The sequence below is a fragment of the Athene noctua genome, chromosome 1, assembly GCF_965140245.1.
Source record: "Athene noctua chromosome 1, bAthNoc1.hap1.1, whole genome shotgun sequence".
Lineage (NCBI taxonomy): Eukaryota > Metazoa > Chordata > Aves > Strigiformes > Strigidae > Athene > Athene noctua.
Window position 1 is genome coordinate 27,838,525 of NC_134037.1, and position 6,652 is coordinate 27,845,176.

A 6,652-nucleotide genomic window follows, 5' to 3' on the forward strand; every position below is an offset into this window, starting at 1 on the left:
GTGAGACAGCAGCAACGAGGCTTTGCTCCAAGGGAAGATGGTCAATAAAATCTGCATATTTTATAAGCTCATCTCTCAGTACCCTCCAAGAGATAACAGCAATCTCTCTTACCATCTCCATAGGACTTAGGTAGGCTTTCTTTCTCCGTTTTTGTTGGTTTGTTTGTTTAGCTGTGGTTTTTCCTATCATAGATTTTGGAAACAGATCAGCTTTTCATCTTTCTCTCAAAAATCTGTAGAGAAACTATGAAGCTAGACAGCAAATAAATAAATGGCAATGAAATCTACAGCCCATGAATGATTTAACATCATTCAGTTGGAGGAAAAGAAGGAAAGCTAATGATTAGCAGCAACTAGTAATCACTCCAGTGTTTCAAAGTTTTTGCAGGTTAACTCGACATTTTCTATTTCTGTTGAAGTCAAAGACAATATTTCCATTGGCTGCTGTTGGAGCAGTTTTAATCTCTTTAAGTTTTGAACAGTCCTGGCTTTCAATCTAAAATAAAAAAGTATGATATTTCAAAACTGAGTCAGTGATCTGATGTGTGGATTCATCATTCATTTTAACACTTATCCAACTGTTTCCTCATTCTTCTGCTGAGGTTAGTTTAAAAGAAAAGGCACCTCCCAAGCTATCCTCCCTTGAAAGGTCACTAAGGCTTTCTTTTCCACTTTTTAAGCTCTGTGGGAATGGGGCTTCAGACCCATTAAAAACAAAACACAGCAAGAACAACCCGTGTTCCTCATGCAAGAGCCTCTTGGGGTGAACACCTCAGTGTTTCACTGTTGCCTTTGGCACCCTGCTTTGTGCCGTGTCATGTATGGCAGCAAATGGGGTGAAGCATGCCAAAACACTGACAACCTCAGTTGTTGGGGAGCAAGGCAGATGCCTGGCTGTAAGTCACCGAGGGTAGCCAAGACATCCACACAGTGCTGCAGATACAACATAGGACCTGTTGGACTCCCATGCCCTCTGTGGTGATAGCTGGAGGTTGGCTGGCTTGTTCTAGAGTACTCAAGAGGACATCTCTCAAGAAGACAAGCGATAGGACAAGAGGTAATGGCCTCAAATTGCACCAGGGAAGGTTCAGACTAGATATTAGGAAGCATTTCTTTACAGAACGGATTTTTAGGTGTTGGAATGGGCTGCTCAGGGCAGTGGTGGAGTCCCCATCCCTGGAGGTGTTTAAGAGTCGGGTCGACATAGTGCTGAGGGATGTGGTGTAGTTGGGAATGGTCAGTGTTAGGTGAATGTTGGACTGAATGATCTTCAAGGTCTTTTCCAACCTAGACAATTCTGTGATTCTGTGATCTACATATGAAAACCTGAATCTTTGTTGAAGGTCCCCTAAAGCTGGTATGTTAGGAAGTCATGGGTAAAAGAGCTAACCCACACAGAGAGCATATTTGCTGGTTTTCATGAACAGATTCTCCTCTGAAACCTTTAAATGGATTATGGGTTTCCTATTTAGCTTCTTTTTAAGAAACAGGCTATTTGTGTTGCTTTTTTCTTTGATGTAGCTTATTGGACATCTTGGCAGTCTGAAGGTGTAGGCTCCCTTGTTGCAGTTGCCACTGCCTTACAGGCGGTTCTCAGCACAGTGCTCCTGGTGCCACAAATGCATCACTCATGCTGCCTCCTGGGAAACAGGAGGAATGGATGCTTTGCCTTATTCTGTGAGTTTTAGTTAATCTGTCCACCTTCAGGATCCTTTGCAGAGAGGTCCATTCTTCTGTGTGCGTTCATGTAGGCATTGGATATAGTGGGCAATTCTGGGATAGATCAGAGGGAATTTCAGGTTTTCAGCTTCACATTTCCCTATGATACCTTCAGATATTCTGTAGGATTCTGTACTTCGCAAACATATCCTACAGTCTGTCAGTCAGCCTGAGGACACTGGTGTAACTGTGCCCAGTGAGAGTAAAAGACATGTATTTTCTGGGGTTGGGCTGAAACATGCTTCTCTCTGAAAGTTCTCTGCTGTGTTTGCTGCAGAATATGGTCGATTTTTAGGGCTGAGTGGGGAACTTTCAGGGAGAATAGGAGTAGTGCCACAACACAGTGAATGCAGCTGGACATGGCTGTGTCACACAGCCTGCAGGACACAAGATCTGAAAACTAGGTTTTCAGAGCTTGCATAGTCTGAATTCTTTAGTTTCCTTTCTCAGAGTCTTAGCATTCAGCTGCAGCTGAGCTGAACTTTCAGAATAATGACATAAAATATTACATTTTAAATTTTCTATTCAGAGAGTGTAGAAGGACAGTGCTAATAAAAATCCTGCCTAGATTCTCATTAAGAAATCTTAGGTGTTCCTATGTACTGAATGAAGTAGGGATCTCTTGAAAAGAACATGATGCAGTAGTATCATTAAAATAGTGTATCGTAATATATATGCAACAGGATGCCACATTAAAAGCAAGCTCAGTTTTAGCATTTCATTCCATTAGAGGGACTGACTTTGCAATACTTTTCTTTCAGTGCAGGCCCATTTTTGCAGGGGGCTTGTGTGTGAATAACCTCCTAGGTTTACAAAAGGGAAGGTGAAAATGCAGACCTCCTGTCTATCCACCATGCATGTTGACACTTATGCATCACCAAGTTAAGATGGTTTCGATTCACAGCACTGACCTCTGCCCTTTGAGCTTGTGCACTTAGAGATAGGCTGTCCGCCCCAGAGAGTCAGTCCCAAAAGGATGCTAAAACACATGTGTTCCCACTGCCTTTCACAGATTATATGCTGATAAAATAAACCTTTATTTCCAGCTCCAGAAGAAGTTGAGATGAGCTGAACACAGAACTGTCTGGCTATTTCCTTTTCATCATTTCTTGTGAAATGATAAAAGTGATAAGTGTGTGGTGGTCTGTTGTGTCTGTTGGCTCCTTGTGCTGATCCTTGCCTTGGGGCTTTCACAAGTGCGTGAGGCTGACCCAGCCAGAGCAGCTGCAGTGGTGCTGTGTGGGGATGGCACATCTGTCACACCCCACTGACTTCAGAAACCTTCTTCACAGACTGGAGTAGCAAGGTCTCCTGAGCACTTCCAACATACATTTGTTGCGTGCTTGGAATTTGAGGAGTTTCTCATATAGTGCAACTCCCACCTCTCCAGATGGGAAATTCCCCATCAAATTCATAGCTACTGAAGAGCCTCATAACTGATCAACTGCAGTTTTGTTAACCTAACTGGTCAAGTTCTCAACAGTGACTGGACTCAAAAAAAGAAGGTGTATTTCATGTCCTGTCTTATTCTCAGCAATGACAATCATTTTTGTCAACATTTTCTAATGATGGGCACTCTTAGTGAAACCAAGGAAATGCAACACAGCAGAGCGGGACCAGTCCTGGAGATTCCTGGAATGTGTGGGAGATAACTTCTTGATGCAGCTGGTGAGAGAACCAACCAGAGAAGGTGCCCTGCTGGATCTCCTCTTTGTGAACAGTGAAGGACTGGTGGATGTTGTGGCGGTTGGAGGACGACTAGAGCACAGCGATCACGAAATAATAGTGTTCTCTATTCTTAGAGAGGCCAGGAGAGAGCTAAGCAGGACTGACATCCTGGACTTCAGAAGGGCTGACTTTGTCTTCTTTATGCACCTGCTTGACAGGATCCCTTGGGAGATGATCCTGAAGGGTATAGGGGTCCAGGAAGGCTGGGCACTCTTTAAGAAGGAAGTGTTAATGACACAGGAGCAGGCAGTCCCCAGGTGCTGTAAGAGAAGCCAGCGGCAGAGAAGGCCACCCTGGCTGAACAGGGAGCTTTGGCTGCAACTCAGGGAGAAAAGGAGAGTTTACAGCCTTTGGAAGAAGGGGCTAGTGACTCACAGTGATTACAAAGATGCTGTGAGGCTATGCAGGGTGGAAATCAGGAGGTCTAAAGCCCAACTGGAAATTAATCTGGCTTCAGCAATCAAGCACAACAAGAAATGCTTCTATGTCAGTAGCAAAAGAAAGTCCAGGGAGAGTCTCCATCCCCTGCTAGATGCAGGAGGAAACTTGGTAACAAGTGTCGAGGAGAAGGCTGAAGTGCTTAATGCCTTCTTTGCCTCAGTCTTTAATAACAAGACTAGTTGTATTGATGAAATCCAGCCTCCTCAACCAGAAGACAGAGGCTGGCAGAATGACACCCCCCCCCACAGTCCAGGAGACAGTCAGTGACCTGCTGCATCACACAGACACACACCAGTCTATGGGACCAGATGGGATACACCCGAGGGTGCTGAAGGAGCTGGCTGGGGTGCTCGCCAGGCCACTTTCCATCATTTACCAGCAGTCCTGGCTGACCGGGGAGGTCCTGACTGATTGGAAATTGGCCAGTGTGATGCCCATATATAAGAAGGGTTGGAAGGATGATCGGGGAAATTACAGGCCTGTCAACTTGACTTCGGTGCCTGGGAAGCTGATTGGAGCAGCTCATCCTGAGTACCATCACACAACACATGTGGGACAACCAGATGGTCAGGCCCAGTCAGCATGGGTTTATGAAAGGCAGGTCCTGCCTGACAAACCTGATCTCCTTCTATGACAGAGTGACCTGCTTATTGGATGAGGGAAAGGCTGTGGATGTTGTTTACCTTGACTTTAGTAAGGCTTTTGACACCATTTCCCACAGCATTCTCCTGGCAAAAATGACTGCTCGTGGCTTGGATGGGCACACGCTTTGCTGGGTAAAAAACTGTCTGGATGGCCGGGCCCAGAGAGTTGTGGTGAACGGAGTTAAATCCAGTTGGCAGCCGGTCACGAGTGGTGTCCCCCAGGGCTCGGTGTTGGGGCCACTCCTGTTTAACATCTTTATTGATGATCTAGACGAGGGGATCGAGTGCACCCTCAGTCAGTTTGCAGGTGACCCCAAGTTGGGCGGGAGTGTTGATCTGCTCGAGGGCAGGGAGGCTCTGCAGAGAGACCTGGACAGGCTGGAGCCATGGGCTGAGGCCAACTGGAGGAGTTTCAATAAGGCCAAATGCCGGGGGCTGCCCTTGGGCCACAACAACCCCCAGCAGCGCTACAGGCCTGGGGAGGAGTGGCTGGAGAGCTGCCAGTCAGAGAGGGACCTGGGGGTGTTGATTGACAGCTGGCTGTACAGGAGCCAGCAGTGTGCCCAGGTGGCCAAGAAGGCCAATGGCATCCTGGCTTGTGTCAGCAATAGCGTGGCCAGCAGGGACAGGGAAGGGATCTTACCCCTGTACTCGGCACTGGTGAGGCCGCACCTCGATTCCTGTGTTCAGTTTTGGGCCCCTCACTCCAAAAAGGACATTGAATGACTCGAGCGTGTCCAGAGAAGGGCAACGAAGCTGGTGCAGGGTCTGGAGCACAGGTCGTACGAGGAGCGGCTGAGGGAACTGGGGGTGTTTAGTCTGGAGAAGAGGAGGCTGAGGGGAGACCTCATCGGCCTCTACAGCTCCCTGAAAGGAGGGTGCAGATAGCTGGGGATGAGCCTCTTTAACCAAGTAATAAGTGATAGGACAAGAGGTAATGGCCTCAAATTGCACCAGGGAAGGTTTAGACTGGATATTAGGAAGCATTTCTTTACAGAATGGGTTGTTAGGCGTTGGAATGGGCTGCCCAGGGAGGTGGTGGAGTCCCCATCCCTGGGGGTGTTTAAGAGTAGAGTCGACACAGCGCTGAGGCATGTGGTGTAGTTGGGAACTGTCAGTGTTGGGTTAATGGTTGGACTAGATGATCTTCAAGGTCCTTTCCAACCTAGTTGATTCTGTGATTTAAGGGCAAAAAATTTCCGGTGTTTGAAAGTTTTGCAAAGTCACATGAGGATCTTCAGATGTGAACTGCTGGACACTCTTTCCTGTAAATGCTGTTGCCAGTTCTGTGTATGGTACTACTCAGAAAAATCTAAACGTAACTCAGTCAGAAATTGTTGCTTTCTGACCCAGTTTTATGACTGAAACGTTCTTTTTCCTTAAGGCATATCACTTCATTTTTCCAACTGTAAAATAAAGATCATAGAATTAAAGAGTCATAGAATGGTTTGAGTTGGAAGGGACCTTAAAGATCATCTAGTTCCAACCCCCTGCCATGGGGGGCAGCCACAGCTTCTCTGGGAAACCTGTTCCAGTGCCTCACCACCTTCATGGTAAAGAATTTCTTCCTAATGTCTAATCTAAATCCACCCTCTTTCAACTTAAAAGCATTACCCTTCATCCTATCACTACACTCCCTGATAAAGAGTCCCTCCCCATCTTTCCTGTATCCCCCTTTAAGTACTGGAAGGCCACTATAAGGTCTCCCTGGAGTCTTCTCCAGGCTGAACAGCCCCAGCTCTCTCAGACTGTCCTCATCAGGGAGGTGCTCCAGCCCCCGTGATCATCTTTGTGGCCTCCTCTGGACTCACTTGAGCAGATCCATGTCCTTCTTATGTTGGGGACCCCAGACTTGGACACAGTACTCCAGGTGGGGTCTCACGAGGGCAGAGTAGAGGGGGAGAATCACCTCCTGCAGGCCACACTTCTCTTGATGCAGCCCAGGATACGTTTGGCTTTCTGGGCTGTGAGCACACATTGCTGGCTCATAATCAGTTTTCCATCCACTAATACCCCCAAGTCCTTCTCCGCATGCTGCTCTCAAGCGACTTCATCCCCCAGCCTGTGTTTGTGCTTGGGATTGCACGACCCATGTGCAGGAACTCTCACTTGGCCTTGCT